This window comes from Balaenoptera acutorostrata, chromosome 9, assembly GCF_949987535.1.
Source record: "Balaenoptera acutorostrata chromosome 9, mBalAcu1.1, whole genome shotgun sequence".
In the NCBI taxonomy this organism is placed as follows: Eukaryota; Metazoa; Chordata; class Mammalia; order Artiodactyla; family Balaenopteridae; genus Balaenoptera; species Balaenoptera acutorostrata.
Window position 1 is genome coordinate 101,963,972 of NC_080072.1, and position 23,672 is coordinate 101,987,643.

Sequence of the window (23,672 nt, forward strand, 5' to 3'; positions counted from 1 at the left end):
TAGAGATTATAAAGACCTCTTAGATCATCCGGTCTGGCCCACAAGAGATAGTCCCTAGATAGGGAACGTAATTGTTGATCTTTGCCAAGAGGCCAAGAAGAAACAGTTGGCAAAAATATTTTCCGTGTTTTTTGGTTTTAACTTATCTAATAGTGCTTTGGTCACTTCCCAAGTGGACTAGTAAAATTATCATTAAACAGTTTCACTTATCAGGGAGACACAAAGTTTAATTTATCTGAGTTGATAGTGTTTCAACCACCTCCATTTGTTGAAGAAATGATCTTGTTTTCAAAATATGAACAGTGCGGAATCTGCTCTTTGAACTAACCAGGCAGTTTCCCTTCAGTAAAGGAAGTCAAAAGGCAAGTTCTTCCTAACTGATTTTCCTAATCTAGTTCCCCAAAATTTGGAGCAATTAGATGTTAAAACATTGATTTGCGCTAAGTAGGAAGTGAATACAGTAGAACACAATACGATAACAGCTTACTACTTTATGAGTCAAAGTGTTTTCCATTTCCATTTGCTACATTTCATAGAATTGGGAATAATTTTGAAACTTAAACGTATGGAGAGGTTTGGCACTATGGTAAAAGTCAAATAGTGAATCAGCAATGTGAACCACAAAGAAACAGTGAAGATACCTCTTCTGGTAACTATTCTTTTTATTCCGCAGTTCGTAAGTCCTATTTTAACCATACCAGATATGTTCCCTCTACCCAGATTATATTCAGAAAACTGTCATTACAACTGAAGAGGTAAAAGCCAGATAAACAAATATACAAAAACAGCACAAATAGGTAAAACTAACAAATAGGAGATGAGTTGGTAATGTAAAAGAAAAGTTAGATCTAAACATTTTAAACATAATTATTTCTCATCTACTAAACACAAATCAACCTAACCTATGAAGTAAATCTTCTATTTTTATTGAGTTAGTATTTCCAGTGTGGGTATGATATTTGTGTCACACGAAATTATACTAAAAATGTTGTTGAAAAAAGTGTGGTCCTTGATTTTTTGAAGTCTACATCCTAAGTCAAGAGCTTACAATCCATTTAAGCCAATGACAAATTTGAGGATTACAGAGGAACTCAGTAAGACTCTCCATGTTCACTGAGCTGCATGCACCGTGGACTAAGCCCTCTGCAGGTGCTGTCGAGGATTATAAAGGACATTACACATGGTCCCTGCCCTTCCAGAGCTCACAGTACTATGGAAAAGATAAATATCTACTCGCCCATCCCTCACCTCCCACGCAGGACGGAAAGTGAGTGACTAATTTCTGTTTTCTAGCTTGTATTGACTTAGCTAGAAAATCAGAGTCCGGACAGGAAAATGGCAGACTCTGATGGGGAAGCAAAGGGAAGTTTAGTGTAAGGATTATTTACAAAGATTGGGCAGAGTTAAGAGAGATTAAAAAGAAATGGTAAGGTATCTGAGGACTGACAAGAGAGGAAGTCATTACCCACCTAGGCCTGAGAGAACAAGGAGAGGGAGTGGTTATCAGAAGGTGGAGAGAGAATTAGGATTTGTAAGAGGTGCCACCAACTTCAGTAAGGAATGAAGCCAGGTCAACTCCATGGCCTGCAGGAAGAAAGGCAGGAGGATTAAGCTCTAACCTCTCTCTCTACTTTCCGCTGGGTCTCCTGCTGGTGCCTCCCTTTGGTGAAACACATGCAGAAGTCAGAAGGGAAAAGGGATTGTTGAGACAGCCAATGAAGGCCAACCTCCAAGAGCGCAGAACAGGACAGAAAAAGGTAGAGGGAACATCTGTCGAGGCAGAGAAGAGTCAACTGAACTGGCTAAATTTAGAACCACCCAAGTTCACAGGATAACGTATATGCCTTATTCATAACTAAATATTTTGGTAGACCGGTTAATAGTGTTTCATTTGCAACAGAGAATTTTGGCACTTTTCCATTAGATGAGATCACAGTCAGTATTAACACATGTTTCCAACTTAAACCGTAGAACATAAATGGTAAAATCTAATTTAACCACTATTCTACCAAGCTGAGATCTGTAATTGGCACTTCTACACGTCAACTAACTAAACAACATAAATTTTGCTTTATGATGCTGATCTTGAAGCATACAGGATTCTGAATAACTCATAAATCTTAAAGAAATATTGTATTTAGAATGATCTTAGCCTTAAGCAGAATATAATCTTTAATTTTTTAATCCGGTCGTTCATGAATCTCATACACGACAGTTTTGTTAAAAACTATATTGGTTAACCAGAAAACTCTCCTTCTTGGTGGTTATGAAAGGTAATAAAAAGTTTACTGTCTCCACCCCCCCGCCAAAAGTTTACTTCCCATGAATTCATTTTGCACCTTTCTGTTCAGTCTTTGGGGGATATATTCTCCTTGAATTATGCTTGATTTAATATGTGTTTTGCTCATTGGTTCCAGTATATTAGCAGCACTTCATTACTCAATAACAAAAAGCTACAAATAGATTAAAGGCTCTTAAACCCTTAGAGGATTCAGAACACACATCATGAGTGCCCCATTTATGCTCTGAAGTTGCTTATTAGCAGTTGACCAGAAACAACATATCGCTATAACACTGCAGCCTCACCATTGAGCATGCTCTGCCCCAATCTGGAATTCAAGCTATGTTTGGAGTCTATGCTTTTTCCTCAAATTTTAAAATGGCAACCACAGAATACTTGGGGCCTAATTCATTAAACAATGAGTCATTCTGGAAGTCCTTTCCCTCTTTCCTGGACTTGATAAATTTTATCCATGAAATCTGGCTGCCCTTGATGCAATGGAATCAACAATTAGAATACTAGTATTGAAGGGCATCAGCCTGGTTTGAAAATACATCTCAGAGTGTCCAGTTCAATGTAAAAGCTGAATGCAAGTCCCCACTCTTCCCCTTCACCACCCCCCCACCAAAGCCAGTGTAGTCATCTAACCAGATTGAGTGGTAATCAATAATGTATATCCTCCAAATGCTTCAAAAACTACATATAACATTAAAAATTTGATAATTATTTGGTACATCTAAACCTGTGCAGATACCCCTCCCCAAATGGATTCTTGAACCAGAATTTTTGACCACAGAGTGAAAAGTTTTTAGGTCCTAAAGAACGGAACACTCCAATTTTAGTTTCTAATCACAATTCATAAACTGTAAAACAAATTTCTTTTTAAAGTTCTACAGGAACAAGAAGTGACCTTGTCTAAGATTTTCTTAAGGGATACTCTCAAGTGAATGGATAATAAGACCACACTGATCTTTATTTGGCCACAAAGAACATTCAGTCGACTTTCAGGTAATTTTTAAGTAAAAATCTCAGCATAATTATAATGTGTGTGTTTTGGGTTTGTTTTTTTTTCCCCCTTGGTTCCCTTTTACAAACATATTGGTCCACAGTCTCTATACTGGAAGCACACACCAGAGAAAGGGAAGATACACAAGAGTAGGATAAGAAAGTGGCAGCTACGTGATCGTATATCTCTTCCCGCCACATGTTAGAACACACTCCATAAAGCCTTCCACTATGCTTATACGAAGAGTCCTCTTTCTTTGCATCTGTACCTTGAAAGGTTAAATCTCACTCCCCCCACCACCAGAACTGGAAGAATTAAAGCAACAGAAAGGAAATGAAGGCAACAGAAAACTCCCTCTAGACAAGACTCAAGCCACATCAAGCATGATGTTACATGAATGTCTCCTCTTCCCCATTCTTCCTTAATGCACCATATAGAGAGGGCTCTCACACTGTAACCATGTCATATATATTTTCTCTTCACTCAAAGCATCCTGAATAAAGAGAGATCTATTTGTCTCCATGGTGTTTTCACCATTAACAGTATCAGAGCTGCAGAAACACAATGGGAGATGTGTTTTCCGTTAACCTCTTGACTCAGAGATGTCCTGATGCTAAACGTTATTGCATTTTGCATTAGCACAGAACAGTGGGAGTTCTGTGACTGATGTAAAAAGGTTGAGAAGGGCCACAGAAGCTCTCGTGTGCTCCATACTGCTGTTGGCGGTAGAGCACGAAGCACATCATTTTTGTTTAGAAAGAGCACAAACAGGAACCAGGGAAGGAGGTGGTGAATTTCACATGTCCGACATAGCCCCCCTCCTGTTCACCACTGAGCTAATCTCTACTGTAAAATGATATTCAGTGCTTTTAACCCTGTTCACAGACATTAACTAGGCAGAAATTAATTTACTTTTCTTTATTACCCTAATGATCTACAAACCATGGAAGGAACAAGGGAATTAATATTCACTGTTTTCTTAGGCTGTTTTATCCGTCGCCTTAATGTGGCTTTCCGTGTTAGCGGATTGTTGCGGTAACATTACTGCAAATCGCTCCTTACCACTCTGCTCATGTCCCTTTGACAGTATAGACGGAGAACTGGAAATTTCTGTTTTCACGTTATAAGACAGGAGGCCATGGAGGCTAAAAAGTAAGATTCTAGTCACTGCCATCTACAATTCCTGAATGGCAGTCTCAGAATTGCAGAATATTGTATACTAAAGGTCACTCAGAAATTGTCCAGGTCTAGTCTGTGGGTTAACATAATTGGGCACTGATGTTCAGAAGGCTGAAATGATTTGAGTAGAACCAGGTTTGGCACCTGCACTCACGCCCCTGGTGAATTCTCTTTACAGGCTCTACTTAAGGATGTGTCTGCTGAATGATCAGTGTAACATGAAGAAGATCTTTGGGACCATACTCCATGTCACAAGGTCCTTATTTCTAAAATGCAACTTTCATAGCACTGCATCTTAGGGTTCTGTATTAGTGAAAGAAACTAAAATATTTGTAAAAGGTAAGCTGTGTGATTGCAATTAAAGGAGAATTTTGCTGTACTTATCTAAAGACGGGGAGCTGTCTCCAAATGTTTTCCCCTCAGCCTAAGTGTCTGGACATCTTGGAATTTAGAAACATCTGATTATGTAAAACTTGGCTACCCACGAGTGTGCTCCACATACCGAAAGCATCAGCCTTGCTTAAGAGTTGGTAGGAATGCCGCACTTCAGGCCCCATTCAGACCTACTAAATCAGAATCTGCATTTTAACAAGATCCCTGGGGGATTCCTGTTCATTAAAGTTTGATAAACACTATTTAAAGGAAGCAGTCAATAAAACTTGGAAGGACAAGTGTTAGAGAAACAAGCTATTAAAGACCATCAAAGATTGGTCTCAGAATAGAAAAACAAGTGTTTCAGTGGGGTTAGAATTTGGAGGGCAAGAGATGAAGGGAAAATAGTACAGTGGGACAAGAATAGAAATGAGGTGAGGTATTATTCTATTTGCAGTCCAAATTTGCACTAAATATTTAGAAAATACATATTGATTGAATTAATAAAAACTTGGCTTACTTATTCCTCCCTGGGTCTTCTAGTAAGGCTTGGGGAAGACAATAAGCCAAAGCCAGCTTTGAGAAGGCTAGTGTTTGTCCCGACAAGAATGACTGTGGAAATGCGTAATTACCCAGTACCAGAAGGGGGTTGACTGGGTTATCACATACTAGTTAAATGCCTCTACTAATGAACCAAGTCAAAAAGAATCTGATGAGTGCAAATAAAGAAGTACAGGTGACATGTCTTCAAGAAAGTTTATTAACTTGCTATTCTTACTGGCCAGAGTCTCCATAAACTGTGTCAGCAAAACATTCCTTGATTGATGAAGAAGGTCAAGTTGCCAGCAACACATTTATGTTTTGAAACTTATGTGTGTGCTAGAAAATAGCTGGTTTAAATCACTGGATTCTGAAAAGTTAAAATAACACTTACATCACCCATTATAGCTATTATAATTCCTTGAGGATATTTTAAAAATGTAGCATGCTGCAACTCTTTTTTTTTTTTCTTTTTAAATCCTAAGATTAATTCTCAGAAGACAAACTATGGTAATTTGTATTAATCGTGTACTTCGGATTTCTGGGGCTAAGAATGATTGTCAGATATAAAATTCAGTGAAGAGTTTCCCTAAGGAAACAGAACCCATACTCACCAAAGATGAAGATAAGGAATGAATTGTTTTGAAGAATGCTTTACCCATCCATTACTGATGAAACTGACACTAAGTTGTATCTAAAGTGGCCTCCATAATTTATTTTCCTTGCAGTTCCCAAACTCTGTGTCCAACCATGAGCTACTGGCCAAAAAACACAAGGGTATGACCTCCTAGACACCACAGCCACTCTGAAAGCAAAGATGGCATGATTTAAACTCTGGTAGATACAACCTTATTACCGAGTCAGTAGAAATTCAACCATATGACAGTTAGTCTGCCTTCAGAAACAGGACCCCAAACACTACTTTGCCCTTGGAAACCATGGCTTTGTGAAATCACTCAAGTTTATGCCACTGAAAAGGAGAGGACATTATTACCCTGCACAGGGAAGTAATTTGATTAAAAAAAAAAAAAGCTTTATAAATGTATAAACAATACTAAGTAGGTCCTTATATGTCAAGTGGCTACAGATGTTTAATACACAAACTCTTATCCAACACAGACACAGGTAATAGCTGTGTTTCCTGTCAAACTCATAATAAATGTGACAAAGTAATGACAGTGTCTTCCAGGGCAAGGCCACAGGCTCTTCTAAAGGGTGGATGTATTAGCTAAGAAATGAAGACCATACAGGAGCCTGAGGGTCTTGCTCCTATTTCTGCTGTAGACCTTCAGGGTGCAAGAATTAAATAAAACATGAATTCTAAAATAACTGTACCCAATCTTACCTTAAATAGGCTTTCTTAGGAAAAGAAAAGGCCCGGAGGAACCATGATCATTCTCGGCATGTTGCTTTGTGCAAGACCCAAGGAAAGCTAGGAGGCTGTACAGTTATCTCCCTTGATGTAATTCTAAACTATACAACCTACTACCTCAACCTGGGAGCATGCAGTCACAATGGCTGGAAAGCTACCATTTCTTAAGCAATGAAATTACAAGTTAGTCTTATAATTGTTCTTCGTGCTGTCACTTATTTGGGCCATTCATAAGAGACAGCACATCAAAGGGTCCGACAGTAAAGAAAATAACACAAGAACCTTGGCATGAGATTACTGTGCAGACTGGAAGGAAGGAAATACTTGGGATCGGTCTTCTAGAAATTATTTGTGCATGAAAATTATGGTAAGGTTATAAAATGGCTGTCGTTCTGATCAATCTAATGTCCTCTGGTACCTGTTAACAGAACAACGAAAGCAGACCAATATTTAAACTCGAGTAGCTGAAGAAAGAATTAGGAAGACAAATGTTTCCCTTGTGAACCTGGAAAACTGGAATCTCTAAAGGGTTGGTAAACAAGGGGAAATAGTTTAAGCCAAAACATGGTGAAAAGGTAATAGAAACAGGATTCTGAACAAATTAGAGATAAACAAATAATATAGAAGTTACGGTGAACATTCGCTCAACAGTATTGATCATGTACATCACGTAATTCACATATTTATAAAGCACCCATTTTCCAGAGTTGACTGCTTCAGCACTTTTTTCACAAAGTCTATCCCTAACTTTTATTAGCAATGTATAGAGATGTGACTCTGTATTTTTTTCATTATAAGGGATTCAATTTCCCTGTCTGTACTTTTCATTTTTAAACTGGGTCTTTCCTTTATCTTCAGGGCCAGTTCAATGCTGGAGTGACAGACAGACTCATAAGCTTGGTGACTTCCCATCTCTGTGTGTTCCCATGTTTGGTCAGGTTTGTATTTTCCCATGAGGACTGCTCTGTGGTCATCTCTCCTCATCGCTCAAGTGGACTCTGGTTTTGCCTGGTAAAGGCTGTTCCTCAGAGGGGCTGGGCCTAACCGTATAAGATGGAGGGGTGTCTGAGCGCACAGGGAATCAAAGAGTGATAATTCTATCATGCTGACTGTGTTCAAAAGACAGATCCAAACGCTGAAGAGCTGGTGTTTCTTCATGTTACTCAACGAACTAGGCGAAGGATCATTTTCCCAATTTTTCCAACCCTGTTCCCTCACGCAGCCATCGAGGAGTAAGGCTGCTTTTTCGAGGAGGCTGCCTCACCTTCAATCAATGCTACCTGGTTTGGGGGAAAGATTGGGATGTTACTTTTACCAAGTAAACTCCCATTCATCCTTCCAGCCTCAATTCAAAGAGTTCTTTCTCTGATTATCTCGTAACTTCATACACACATTTCTAATCTAGCCCTAACACCACTGCATTATCACTTTATCTGTCTCCTTCACTAGACCCTGAGCTATTTGAAGATGAGGCTGCACTACTCACCTTTGCAAATCTGGTACCACCTGCATGCCTACGACCTGGCACACAGTAGAGACTTAAAAGCATGTTCATGAAAACAAACATGTATGAACGAAAGAATAAAGTGGGAGTATAAATGAACCTAAAGTTAAAGGCTAGGCGATTTTTATTTTTATGTCAGGTCCCCTGTTCTTCCATTTACATTGTAACTTCAATCATAGGAAGGTGGCTTTGCTATCAAGATTCCAGAGGGGGGATAATTGTAGAATGACTGAATTCAACCTGACAAGTATGGCTGAAGTCCTGGATCTCATATGGAAATTCAAGAAGTAACTCCAAGTCCCCTGCCTTTTAGATACTCACTTATGCATATGATTTAATATCCACTGGGGCACTAAAAGAAAATATAAGTCATTTCCTTGCACTGACCATTTGCCTGATTCTATAAACACAGTCAGGATATAACTCTTATAAATGGGAAACAAGGCAGTGGAGGGGCAGGTAAGAGAAAGCAAAAGAAGATACAAAGAGAGGTTAAGTTTCAGTGTGCTAGAATACTAGTATATGAGTATAAACATATAGCTTTCAGAGCTTTTAAATATCTGGAAATGGAAACATTCACCTTTTCTCCATGTACCTTCTTCTAGGGGTCAAAGATAAAAAGATGTTGCTCTTAGAATACTAATGGTTTTCAACACCCTGCTCTTTTAGTTGTGTGAATTTCCTTGTTTATTTACACTGATGTTAGCCCATTATCATGTATTAGTGCAATTATGGCTCATTACATAATTAGTGTAAATATTTGTAGGCATGTAATAACAACATGCAATTATGATATGGAATGATGTCATAAAAGGTCTTATTGAAAAGGGAAAGTAAAAAAATAAAATAAATAGCATTTATAGGAGAACAGAAGTTACACATCTTTAGGTATAGAGAATCTATTTTACTCTTTAACTTTAAAAAACATATTTTAAAGGTATTCCGAATATATGCAGACAGACTCTCAGACTATTGAACACTGAGGTTTTAAGTGCTACCAGCAGCAATCTTTCCAAATGAAGGGAGGATGAACCTTGAACAATGCTATGAGTGTCTGAGATTACGGAAAAGCAGGGACTCCCCACTAGTAAACATATTCTGTATCGATTTGGTGTTTGGAAGTTGGACAAATGTTATGATTAAAACATATGATTCATTAAAGTCTGTGTTGGTATGGCCGACAAGCAATTCTGCAAAGGGACTCCTGACCAGATAATCAGTTTTTTGAAGTCAGAGTAACGTCTTCAAAGTACTCTAGCAAAGTACTGAACACATAGTAAGCATTCATAAAGGTTTGCTGAATGAACGAGTGGATGCATCTTATAATTTGTCTAGCCATATGGCCACAGCGAAATAAAAAAGTGGCTTTATTCCAACTCATACTTTATTGAGCAACATGTTAGGTGTTAATAAATCTCTGCAAGTTTGGGACAGCCATTCGTATTGACTTCTCTGTAAAATTTCAGCACTGTTACAGGCCTAAGAAACTTTTAGAATCTTAATTAGAGAGGCTAGGTGACATCTGATGAAGTTAAATAACACAGTCAGCGAACAAAGATCCAGAGTACCTAACAAATGCTGGGGAATGACTGGTAAGCACACTGAAAAACAAGAAATCATGTTAACTTAAAATTCAAAGTTAATTTTGTCCTATATGTATCAGTTTCTTCCCATGAAGAGAAATCCATTTATTGATTTTGAAACACAAACAAGAAACCCTTTCAAAATTAAACACCGGTTCCCCCTACTCTCTCCAAACTCTGGTGATAAAGGGTGAACTGCTTTATCAAACACAATTCTTGGAATAATAATTATTTTTTTCTGTTAAAAAAAAAACAAATCTAAATTATATCCTCGTGTGACAGCTTCATAAATATATTTTTGATAATTTGAGAATTTTAATGAAACTAGTTTGTTTTATACTCATTCTCTCTACACCCCCATGCAATAATGACTACTGAATATATATTTTAGAGTCTTTCTGAGGAAAACCTAAAGTTATTTTACTTTCTGCAGCTTCCTGTATAATATCTGGTCCACTCTGAGGGAGTCCCAAGGGAATAATTAATATCTACAGAACCACTCATTCATGAACATGGAAGAAGGGAAAAATACTGAATTTCATCATCTTGTAAAACATTTAATATCTTGTTTCTTGTGACCAGTGTCCAGGGGCTTTGGGCTTTCCACTAGAATATTTTCTAGCCAGGTGAATCAAATAATCATGTCCTAGGCCTTTTAGAAACTTTGAAAAGATGGACTGTTCTGCATAATCTTTTTTCTTAGGGTAATGACTGGGTTTAAAAAAACCCCTTAAAAGAAACGATCTGACTGTCACCCACTGGTCACCCTGCAGTCTTAATGTTGTCCCTGTATAGGGAATTTAGTCTGCCAGCATCCCCTAGATTCATGAACTCTATTGGTCCCACTGGTAGCACATTTAATAGCAGGTTAAAGGGATGATGAGTAGAGACACGATTTTGCCTTTATCAAACGTAAGTGTTTATCCAGGGAAGGTACAGGTTTAATTTGCTAGCAGCTTATCCGTTCCAAGTCGACCACTTCAAAGAGGTGTATAAAACCAACCGAGTAGATTGTTTGCTTAATGGGCAGATAAAGGCCTTGGGCAAAGAATTATACATGATACACACCAATGGGGACAGACTTTTTCTTCTGGATGTAATGTTCCATCATTCCAGAACGAAGCAACAATTTCTCAGTAAGCTGGAAGTCAAGATCTACAGACCACCCTCCTCAATGCTTTGCAGAGCAAACGCAAAGGAAACGCATACACACAACATCCTCAGGGTGTAGCATTTGCAGAGCTTGGTATTCTCCAAGACGTCTTTAAACAATGTCACCTGTCTCTGGGCCTTCCTAATTCCGACATACAAAATTTCATTTTTACATGCTTGATAGAAGAAAGAACTCTAGCTACCCGTGAACAGTGCGGCTCTTATGAGGAGACAGCATTTAGTGAAAAAAAGAAAAAAATGTATCCATCTGAATTTCAAACCTTTTGCTGATGTTAATAACGACTTCATATTGACTCTTTTTTGAGGCTTCACAAAAAAAAAAAAAAAAAAAAGTCTTAAGGGAATTCCTGGCACTATGTTTGACCAAAAGGGAATGCAAAAGTTTCAGAGTCATCCAAATCTGATCAACTTTTCACCCTGGGTTCTGTTTACAGACTCTTCAGCTCACATTGTTGGAATGAGACAAATATAGCCAATTTTGCTTTGATCTGGAGTCAGTTTGGCTTTCCAATCCTGGCACAATGGTGACATTTAAGAGGCAAGGGGATAAAATTATTTTCATTCCAGCCTTTTAACCATGGTGAAGAGTTATAAAACAGCTCTGGACAAATATGAAGCTGGACCTAAATGAGCCATTTCTTTTTTATAAAAGTTCTTTTTCTTACAGCGCTGGGTATGTCCAGAAGTATAAATAGTTAAGCACATCCATTCCCCTCATTAATTTTATTCTTAAAGATAAGGACTGATTTGAAGGCACTTGGAGAACAATGGGAAAGGAAGACTTGCTACAAGGTACTGATACAATCCAAACCAGGGTGAAATGGGTCTTGTAAACAAGTCTCTGTCACTTTCCAAAAAAGATCATGATAACTTTGAAAACAAGTAGTCAGGCTCACAGAAAACAAAACAAACCCTCCTGTATGTATCTATTTACTCACCACTCAACAGTAAGTTGTCTGAGTCACCCCCATTCCTGCTGCCTCACCTGTGAGCCCTGGCTCTTTGTTTGACAGCTGAGAGCAGTTAGAACAAAGAAGGGAATTGAGGGCGAGCCTATAAATTAATCATTGAAGAGCCTCATCCATTTCAGGACAAAAGATCTCCTTCCTCCGCACCGGCCCCTCTTTCCATGTCTACCCCTTTTAGAGGAAACTAAGGGGAAGAGGAGGAGAATCAAGGAACTGGAAGGGATTCTGATGGCAGACAGGCAAAGCCCGCGGTCTGCGAGATTGCCCACAGACACATACCTATAGACACAAGCTTGTGTGGACCATCATCACAAGTTCGGATCTACGGGTTTGTGGCAACAGGCCTTAGTATCTCTCTCGTGTGGGTGTCTGACATGTCTGAAAATGAAACGTTAACACCATTAGTCCAACCAAAGGTTCTGCCATTCTATCATTTCACGCCAGAAATGGGAAGACTTCATCCCGCTCTTAAAAGGGCAAAAGTTAAGCAGCATCTTCTAGGTTCTCCCCCACATAGTTCCCTGTTTTCACTTATTCACAGACAAAACGGGCTTCAGGTAAACCTCATCATTTTACTGTTTAATATCACAGAAGACTCATTTATTCAGACCTTAACACGCACACTGAGCATAGTGATATCAGTATGGCAAATGAGCAGAATAAAGAAAAGTCTTTCAGTTGTAGGGAGAGAAAGAGAGAAACATTGGAGAACCCAAATGCAAGTTCATTCTTTTAAATACCTGTAATTACACGAAAAAAAGATGGTGAAATTTTCCTTCTTTATTTGCATTCTGGCAAACAGCTGTAATAAACTAGCAAGCACCACCAATGGGCTTGTTAGTATTTCCTGAAAATTATTCTAGAGGAGATTTCCAGTTATATTAAATTGGAAGATTCATCTTCAGGAAAAGTTTGTATTTCACCCTCACTCTGCCCCCATTATTGGTCCAAATACCAACAATGAGCAAGTCTGGGCATATTTTATAAAATCTGAACCAGAAAAGAAATTGTATAGTTGCTCCCCTCAAAACTGTCCCAGGTTGTGGGGATAACTCTATTTCTAAGGACGTCTCATAAAAGGATTTTGTTTGTCAGCGTTAACATCCTTTCTTCAAAATCAGTGCTCTACAAGTAAGAAAGGAACAGCCAAGACAATGTACTTTCATTAATGGCTCCTTCTGTGAATTTTATGGAGGACAGAGTCTTAAGCGTGAGTACTTCAAGGACAAATGATGGAAAGCAAAATAATCATCCATCTCCCTAGATGTGGGGAAAAACATATGCCTCCATCTCTTTGTAGGACCTAAAAAGAGACTTTTTCAACTTTTGTTAGCAATGACCGTAGATCCTGGTTCTCAAAAAAAAAAACAAACAAAAAAAACCAGATCTTTGCCTTGACAGAGAAACATTCATTCCTATCTCAAGAATCTGGGAGGCTCTCCTCATAACAAAAAAACACAGCTGAATTTGGGAATTATTCAGAGAAAAGAGCAGGCCCCGATGTATACAACTTAAAAGGTGAAAGCGAGAGAACAGGAAACCAACAGTGGGACGAATAGGGAAGAGGAGGCAATGGTTGGTAGACACTCCATTGTCTGCCTGTTTAATCACGATGGGGCCACAAGCGTCACCGCTCAGAGTTCGCTGGTGCTGTGAAGGTTGCCAAGACCGAGAATTTCGTTGCAGCTCCGTGGCTTGACTTTTAAGATCCAAAGAAACAACAATCCCAAGTGGAAGCAAGGAGGATCCAAACCAGTTACCTCAAAATGGTCTGGACTTTCTGTTATTTTAAAATGTTCATTTCCTCTATAGAACAAAAGGTTTTAAAATAAACTCCAAGCCTCTTATTTTTCTTTGATCTCCCTGACAAGGTCATAGGGCCAGAGGTATTTGAGGATGGGCACTTTGCATACTGTTCAGGATGGCTGGAATGTGTGTGACCCAGGAGCTCTTATTAATGTATAAAGGAATAGGCTCAGGCTCCCAAAGTGATGAGAACTGCTATCATTTATTAAAAAGATAGAATGCAATATTTGTCAGCAACGGATGAAGATCTGTCAGAGTGTTACACTGAATCATTCAAGAAGCATCACCTTTGTAAATCTGCACCCTCGAAGTCCATAAAAAGGAGCTCAATGCCGTGTTTCAATTGGGGGCTTCTCTGTGTCTTGTGTGTGTGTGTGTGTGTGTGTGTGTGTGTGTGTGTGTGTGTGGAAAATACAGGACAGAGAAAAGTTATTCATTCTGAAGGGTTTGTAGTGTTAATTTCCAAACAATCCAGAGTTTTAATTTTAGAAAATAAAAGAGAAATCAGAAGATGTCTACGTGGCAGAAAAAAGAGAAAGTCAAATACCGACCTAGTAGAAGAATGGTTTATTTGGGAATAGACATTTTCCCCAAAATATCAATTGAATACCTCCTTCAAGAACCGTCTTTGTGTTGAGTAGAATAATAAGGGTTCTTTTCAGAGGAAAGTTTGTCCTGCTTTCTTAAGCAAGATTCTGTGGGGCTCCCTTAGATAGTAACACTAATAATTAAGTTGGAAAATGTAGGCAAATGCCTATAAACAATGGCAAAAGTAGGGTAAGGTAATTAATCAAGCAAATATATCATTTGTGTTGTTAAACATATTTACGTAGCACGAAGTCCTCCAATAACACTGAAAGGAAACTACTTATATCATGATAGCTGGGCTCAAATCTTAGTCACTGGGACCTGTGTAAGCATAGTTGTATAAAATATGTCTACATACTGTATGTATGTAGACATACAGTAGTATTACTAATCTAGGACTAAAGTTAAAACATCAACAATTATGCAATTATTATGTTATAAAGCACCAGTTATTATGCAACTTCTATAAGCCATATCTTCTAGGAATTCAGAGCACATGTTAGGCTTTTTAGAGATAATCCTCTAATACTTATATTTCTAAGTACAATGACTAAAGATAGCCACAGAGTTTAAGAACGGCGCCTGATGGTTTCAAATGAGTTTCGCCTAAATTGTTGTCAAAAGAAATAAGCACTGTTAAGTAATAACTTTCAAAATATTTTTCTGAGCTCGGCAGAACTGAATGATCTGCTCATTGGCTACGAATATTATAAAACTAGTTGCTATTGTCAAAAAATCAAGCTTAAAATAGTTATTCTTCATAATTAAATGATTCAAGCACGCCCTAAAAACTTGTAATACTTGAGGAAATGGAAGGTTTGGGGAAATTATAGGAAAATATAATTACCTGAAAAAAGGAACTTCTTATGAATCCTATTTTTTTAAACCTGTTGCCATCTTGCTAGGCCAGCATCTTCGAACAATTTGCCTGCGTCTGGAAAATAAAATTATTTTAAATGGATCAAGTTTTTTTGCTTGGTTTGTGGTTGGTTTCTTTCTGTCACCCAACTCTTTTATAAAGCTAAACTAGAATTCATGCCAAAATGAGAGTAAAAAGGAACACAAAAAACTGAAATAAAAGTAATTCTAGAAAAACACTGGGCAGCATTATGTTTTCTTCATTTCCAGAACTACACATGATAGAAAGGTTCTGCAAATAAGTCACTTTCACATTTTTCCTGGAATTTCCCTGGCTACCGATGAATCTTGAGAACGATTTTACCAGAAAAATGATCAAATAGGAATGCGACGTCTCGGAATCCTCCCAAATTCCAATGTTTTATACCAAACCGCTCATTTGCTAAACATGATTAAGAGATAGGCTATCAATAATTAAGCAGGGTTAAGGTATAATCAAGTTGGGCAATCATTACCTGGCATGATGTAGCATCACTGAGACACTGTTTTAACTTTTTGATTCAGAAATGATTCGGGAGTCATTATTTCTCTCTGCTGATGGGGCCGCTAAAAAAGAAGTAAAATATCTGATTGTGGTGGATTCAGGAGTCTGTCCCCCTCCACCCCAGCGGGCTTCTTGGCTTCCATTCCAACGGTCTTTCATTGGCCAGGTTTTAGACGCAGGGTTTGCTTTTCCTTCATTGTTCCTTTACCAGTGGAAGGAAAACTCACTGTGCAGCTGCTCGCAAAAGGGAAAATGTACTTGAGTTTTGCCTGGCTGTGGACTTGAACACCAAATCCACGGTGATGTCAGCAGAACGACACCGACAGACAGATTCCCTGCCCTTCCACCCTCCTTCTCTTTAAAAGAGGTATCCCTTGTACAGAATCTCAGCAGACCTCCTTTGTCCTGGGGGGAAAGAGCAATTCAACTGAACAACCTGTTACGAAAGAAAGAGAAAGAAAGAGAGAAAGAGAGAAAGAGAGGGAGGGAGGAGAAAGAGACAAAGAGACAGAGAGAGAAAAAGGAGAGAGAATTAAACAGAAAGCGAGAGATGGAGAAAATGGAGAGAGAGGAAGGAAGGAAGGGAGGGAGGGAAGGAGGGAGGGAGGGAAGGAGGGAGGAAAGGAGGAAGGAAGAAAGAGAAGGAGGAAGGGCAGGCAGAAGGGTGGGGGGGGTGGGGAGAGAGGGAGAGAGGGAGAGAGAGAGAGAGAGAGAGAGAGAGAGAGAGAGAGAGAGAGAGAGAAAGGAAGAAAGGAGGAAAGAGAGAGAGGGAGAACTCAAATCTATCCCTGGCATTAACCCGACATCACGAAGCAGGAGAAACAGCTAGTCTTGGTCTCCCTATGGCTTTCCAGTTCTCCTGATGTCTTTTCTCTCACCCTCTGCAGCCCCTGCTCTTTGTAGAAAGATCCAGTCACCTCAACAAAAGAGGCACGTCCAGCAAGTGCTCCTCCAAGAGTAATTCACGGGTGCCACGCTTCACAGCACATTTTCTCCACCTGCGACCTGGCCACCAGGACACCAGCCCCCAGGGTGCGAGTGTCCCTCAAGCACCCTGTGCAGACAGACAGAGGCTTCCGGCACCAGAGCCAGCTAGCTTAGGTAGAAGGAATTCTTCTCTCCCCAGGAAAAACTGACCAGAAGGGAGCAGGGGAGGGAGGAGACTGGCAAAGCAACGCCATGGTTTTCGCGTTCCTTTCGGGCAGAGGGAAAATTAGGAACTGATATTTATAACCTTCCTACTACATACTCCCTGTATTAAAAAAATAAATAAATATTTTACGTCAAATGAAAAATGAAAGTGTGGCTAGGTCGGCTAAAGAACAAAGACATGAAAAATGGCGTGATAGAATAAAATAGATTGGATGAAAACGAAAGATGCCCTCAGATAATTTGAGTAGTGGGCTTTTTTTCGGGGGGGGGGTAATTTAAAAACGATCTTAAACTCACTAAGTGTTCACTTACAACAGATGTATAACAGGGACCGACTACTTAAGAGTGAGAAGTTGGAGGCAAATTTGCTTTTGACACACCCGAGGAAACAAAAGAGAGAGGGGCTGCCAGTAACAAGTTGTTTCGTGTGCAGCTGGCTAAGGAGGTCGCTTTCACTTTTGAAAGCGTTAAGTTTGCTCAGGATGACAATTTTTCTTGCTTTTTAAAATACAGGCAAGGGTGCCAGCCTACAAATTCCTTTCTAGCTATATTGTTAATAAAGCCAAAAAGGCTTTTACGAGAACTAAAATTTTAAAAAACATAGAAGACCCTGATTCTGGTATGGAAACACGAGACACATGTTTTTAAAAAATCGGATGTCTGTCATTTCTTGAATATAAACGAATTATATGCTGCACAAAGCTTTCTATATGCCAGGCAACTTCAACACTTTTACGTTCAAAGCTATGTTTTGTTCTTGAGAAAGCATACCACAATTGGATTAGAAAGCTACAAATTAAGTGAGGGTACAGGGTGGCTGGGGGTAATATTGAGGATTAGATCACTTGGATCCTGCAGGAAAGGAGCTATGCAATAGGTAAAGAGTCTGTATTTCCTTAGAACCTTGGCTGTGTAACAGGGGGATTCTTGTTCTGGGAAAAGTACAAAAGAGCCTGGAACCTCCACAATGATACTTACAAAAAGAAGTGCCCATCAAACACAAGAAACTAAGTTCAGCTGAAACAGAGACCTTTTGCCTTACTCCAGGGTACAGATTCACCCAGGGAGACCCTGCCGACCCTCTCTCTGCCTTTCACTCCAGGAGAGCTTAGCCTGTCTCATCCAGGGCTCTCCACATCTACTGATTTCCACATTTCCCCCTTCCTCCGGAACAACAAAAATCAACCAAATGGAATATGATTTTATAAAGTCTCCGTCAAGTTGAAGTTTGGAAAGAAAAAAGAGGTATGAATCTATATTACCTACTTCTTGCTCTCAACTTTTCCCAAAATCAATCTGGTTTTGCCTTCCGGCCCTCTACCCACCCCCAACACACTCTTTCTCTCTCCTCCAAGCCTCTCTCTCTCTCTCTCCCACCCTCCCTCCTTCTTCTGCTTCTCTCTCTTTCACACACACACACACACACACTGCCGCTTGGTCCAATCTGGTGCCTACTTAACACCAACAGAATGACAAGCAACATCTGTTTGTAAAAAAGCCAGAATCAAACCTTAACGGTTTTTTGGCTAGGTTTCTTTTTTTCCTTTTTCCCCTGACTCTAAAAGGGGAGGGGGCAAGAAGAAGAAATATTAAGATTTATATTCAACATCGGCTCCAACGAGGCAGCAACTGTACTTCCCTAGAGTTATTTCCAGGTACAGCAATTGTAGGGAAAACCACTGCAGTATTTACGGCTGTCTCCCCTGAAGCAAGCCCAGTCGCATAAAATCCAACGTATCAGATTCCTAAGAGTCAGGTTTTTTTCTAAAAGCTTTATATTCATCTTCTAATTAGAATTACAGGACCGCGCGTTTGTGTGTGTGTGTGTGTGTGTGTGTGTGTGTGTGTGTCAGGAGGTGATGAAAGACAGAAAGGGAAACGAGCAAGACAGAAAAATAAAAGACACAGTTGAGAGGAAAGGAGCTATGCTGTTTCTCCCTTATTTTACAACACGCTGGCGTGTAAACAGGCACCTTTCCACAGATGCCACACACGAGAGCAGGCACCAGGAGTGGGAGGCTGTGGCAGAAACCTGCACAGCTGTGGCCATCGGAAACAGGTCCCATCATTCCCCCACGGGGATGGGAATTTCTGGAAAGCCACCAACTGTCCACAGAGTCACAATGCAAAGGATCAGAGCTACCTAGATGGGGGAGGGGAGGGGTGGGCAGGCGCTGGTAAGGGGAAGAAAGGCTCCTTCACCAACTCAAGGATTCCGCCCTCAGGGAAGAGAAAGAGGGGACTTAGAAACTCCACTCCCCTTTCACTCTGCGTTTGGAAGAAACCCACACACATTAAGGGAAAAATAAATTCAGACAAGTTGCTAAGGAGACTTGTGTAAACTCCAAGCACAGACATATTTCTTGGCCTTTCCCCCTGTGCTCCATCTTGTATTCTGATCACGCTGCTCTGCGGCAGCGTTGCACCAACCTTCTGCATTAATCTTGGCCTTCACCGTGCAGACTGGCAAAGCATGCTGGTTGTATATATCATCTTTCAAACTTAACAAGTGAAAAGGGTGCACGCGCGCGTGTGTACGTCTAGTTGGAGGGAGAGAGTGGGTGGGGGAACTTAATTTGGAATTTTAAAAACATAGGTGTTGAACAAAGAAGAATATTTAGACCGTGTGTTTTGGGGGCAGTGGAGAAAGGGGCAGGTAAAGCACTGGAAATTTCCCTTTGCCTGTGGATTCCGTCCTTTCGCCACTCTGCTGGCCTTTTCTCCCCTCCCATATCGCCGGTTAGAATCCTGTATCCCTGGGCAGAGGTAAGCAGCGCCTGCATCACTGCAGACGCCCAGGAGGGGCCCAGGCTTCTGCAGAAAAGAGTGCGCTGCACAGAGTGGAACCCTGCCTCCCTGCTTCCCTGCTCAGGAGGGTGTCCCAGAGAGATCAGCTTTCTGAAAACTAACTGCAACGATTCATAAAACCTCTAAGCCAAATCTGTTTAGATTCTAAACCAGCTAGCGCTTCAGAGGACAGACCCCGGCCCGATATCCATGCTCTGGAGCAGAGACCTTCTCCCATAGTGACACATCTTCAGCAGCGGCCGATATATGTCAACATTTGATTTAGGGGAAAATTAACATTTTCTTTCAGGACAGAGATGTTTGTACCGTAGAAGCCAATATTTTCCTTTCTCAGCCTCCTGTATTAGAATTTCTAAAATCTTCTCTAGGATATTGAAGGGGGAGATAATAAATAGCCAAAATCATTGCTCAGGGTGCTGGGACAAACCAGTCAACTCTGTGTGCGTGCGTGCGTGCGTGTGTGTGTGTGTGTGTGTGTGTGTGTGTGTGTCCCTGCCTCGCTGTCATGAGATTAGGAAGACACACACTAGAGAGTTGGAAGGGGACAGCTACGGGTCTCTTCCCAAATTAGCGAAATTCACAGCATGTGCCCACCAGCTACAACCAAAGAGCCCCGGTGAGGGGCAACCAACCAGGCCCGCTGCTGTTTTCAATCACAATTCTCAGGGGTGCCCATGGGATAAGGAATTGCTAAGGAGACGGGAAAAGTTTCTGCGTTTGCTGCATAGAGCTGAGCGTGTGCCTTCATGCTCCAAGAAGGCTATGCAGCTTCCATCTCTTCCCTTTGCCAAACTGTATTTGGTTTTCACACTTCAAAGCTAAAGCAAGCTGTGCTGCCTCAGTTGAAATAAGGCAGCCAGGCAACCCTGAAGCTAGCAAGATGGAGGGTTTGCTCCTGCCATTCGTAGAGAAAGACAGAGCCCTGCAACCAGCCCTGCTGGCCCAGCCTTTACAAACGACTCCATGCAAGCGAGCCCTGGATTTTAGGGACGTGGAGATCGCTGGCGTCCTTTCTGACCTTTTCCCTACAAGGCATGTCCTCAGATGTTCTGTGCCACAGAGGCATCGTGGCTCAATCAACATGAAAAATGAACCTGCAGGGAAAAGAGCAGGGTGGGCCTCTCCCAGCGGGCAACTGGGCAATTGCCCTGTGACCCACCTGGCCTGGGGGCAGGGCAGTGACACCTGCATTTTTTCATTTGTCCAGGAAGCTGCAGTAGCCCAAACCCCAGGAAACCCTGCCTTGTTGCCTGTTGGCTATTTGTCCTGCCTGCTGGAAACAAGAGGACTGTCTTGCCCTAATGTGAGGACATATTTGCTAGGATGCTGCATGATCCTAGCGCATCAAAGACAGGAAGAACTAATTTACAAGGTCGATGCAACACCTGCATTGAAGGATTCTTTTCCGTCTAGATTGCCAAAGAAGTGCTTTCCTTCATAAGTTGGCTTACTGCTTTCTCAAATGCCCCAAAGAACAGAAAACATGTCAGATACCTCTCATTACAGCACCACCTGCCCTCCCTCCAACCCTGCCAGTCCTTTGTGGACAACGGAAAGATACCAGTAAACAAATGATCAACACAGCCAGGCTAGTCTGGAAGAAAGACTGCATCAGATGCATACAAAGTCAATTCAGATAACATGCAGATAAAAATATGGTTTTTCACACCATATTGGAAAATCTTTAAGGAGTCTGTCCTTTGAGATGCAGAAAGAAAAATAGCCATATTAGCAGTGGCTGGCAAACTAAAATGCTGCCCAGAGACACCTCTCAAAGTATAAAGTAATGCAACTTCTAATTTAACATGGGTATAGGTACATATCTGTGTGTGTGTATATAAACACACACACACCTATATACATATATATGTATACACACACACACACACACACACACACACACACACGTCATCCAAATCTCTCACCTCTAGCCTTGAGGTCAAAGACCACATCTTTTTCACATTTTGTAAACTGACCTTCCCTTAGTCCACCCTGAAATTCAGTCTTATACTACGCACACAGGGTAAGGAACAGAATGTTTGGCCTCTCCATCTCATATGAGCTAATGCTTCAGATTGCAAAATGCTCTACACATCAGTAAGTCTAGTTGATATTATTACTCCATGTTGTGGTAGAGAGCTGACAGAGAGGAAAGTTAAGAGTCTTTCCAAAGCTCATATATTATTGTAATGACAGCATCAGAATTAAGACTCTCCTCCCTGCCCCGAAACTGGTGAGAGGGTCCTAGGTCAGGCTGAAGGAATTTCATGGTGCCCCTTCTCTCACTCTGCTTTATTTGTTAGTCAGGCATTTGTATCACATATAATTCCCAAATACAGGAGACCTTGGCCACATGTACTCTAGCAGCTGCCATCTTGGTAAACCCCAAAGAATAAACCACCAAACACTCATATTGGAGGTTGATGTCAGAGGTCAACTAAGTTTGAGAAAGGTCTCTAGCAGTGTGTTCCAGTCAAGCCAATCCAACTGTGTGGTCCTATAACTCTGACCAGGAGTGACAGACAACAGGTCACCTGAGTCCACAAAATGCTTTTAGCGTATCTACACCCAGTCTATCCATTTCCCTGTGTAATTGTTAGTGCTTGCTGAATTTTTATTTGTTTTCACACATGGGGCAGGAACGAGGAGAAGATGAGTTCGAGATTTGAAGAGAGGGCATCAAATGTACAGTGTCCTGTGAAAAATGTTGACAGATTTTCTATATATTCCCAAGGCGGGTGGTTATTAAAGGATAACTGAAAAACTCCTAGTGTCCCTCAGGGGGACTCAAGGTGGTTAAGCTGCTCTTCTTGGGTAGGATTAATATCCATAATATAATGACACCTCTGTGTTTTCTTCTCACATAAATAATTTATTTCTGACATTTAATATGGACCAGACATCACCTCATGGATGGCTCATAAAAGCACGATCATATTTCCCATTTCTTTTGGTGTGATATTTTTGGGGTGGCAGACAAGAATGGGTGGGGTAAGTGGAAAGTCGAGTCTTGAATCCCGCCTAAATGATTGGTAAACAGAAAAGGCTGGCAAAAGCCACAGATATAGTCCAAAATCCCTTCTTGAAACATTTTAATGATGCCATGAAAAGCTCAAGATGACACCTTTTTCTATCTTTATTTTTTAAGAATGAAACCCCTTGTGCCAACTCTGACTGACTGGTAGAAGGTGTCTGGAGTACAAACTGAGAAGGATTCTGAAATCCTGCCTGATGGCAGTAGGAAAGAGTTTTACGAGCGTTAGTAAGTTGTCACTGCCCTGGGAGAAGGAGGATGATGGTGAAACATATACTAAGTATTTGCCATTCCTGACTGACCCCCAAATCCTCTTGCATTGTCTTCTTCATGACAATGGGAAGAGCTAGCTATTTAGCAACCTCTATGTGATAAAGTTTTTAATTCCTGTAAAGTATAATTGTTATTATTATATTATTTCTGGACATTCTAGCTAATAAAAAAGGAATTCAGGTTGAATTTTTATCTTATATGTAATAGGTCTTACATATTTTATTCACACAATCTTTAGAGTACTCTCTAAGTTAATAGAATAAGGTAGAAAAAATTGCAAAACAACTCCCATCCTCTTCCCTCAATCACTGAGAAGATGCAAACCTCCTGACAGGTAAGTCTCTGTTGAAGGCAAGGAAAATCATGACAAAGAGCAATTTCTGTGCAGCCCGGGATGCCAAATCCATTTATCCTAATTTAGTTCTCTTCAGAATCTATGTGCGATGATGCACTTTATAACAAAGACCTCTCTCTGGGCAATGCAGCTGGTCCAGATTGGCATTACCATTTCTCCTGGGAAGATTGGAAGGTTCCTGGTGCTAGGTGAGGGCAAACAGGGGCAAGGAGAAGACAATGATGAGATATGGATGCCTTCCCTCCTACCTCGTTGACTTTGCCAAGCTCCCTGCTG

The 23,672-nt window shown here is 40.5% G+C and overlaps 1 long non-coding RNA gene across 2 annotated transcripts in view; it reads right to left on the reverse strand.

Moving 5' to 3' along the window:
* LOC103006092 (uncharacterized) overlaps positions 1–23,672 on the reverse strand; it is a 237,520-nt gene that overhangs the window by 32,468 nt on the left and 181,380 nt on the right. For both annotated transcript variants that reach the window (XR_009009168.1, XR_009009167.1), the window contains exons 6-7: positions 15,746–15,836; positions 15,220–15,306 (exon numbers count right to left, since the gene is read on the reverse strand). This is a non-coding gene — a long non-coding RNA (uncharacterized LOC103006092). The remainder of the gene's footprint in view (positions 1–15,219; positions 15,307–15,745; positions 15,837–23,672) is intronic.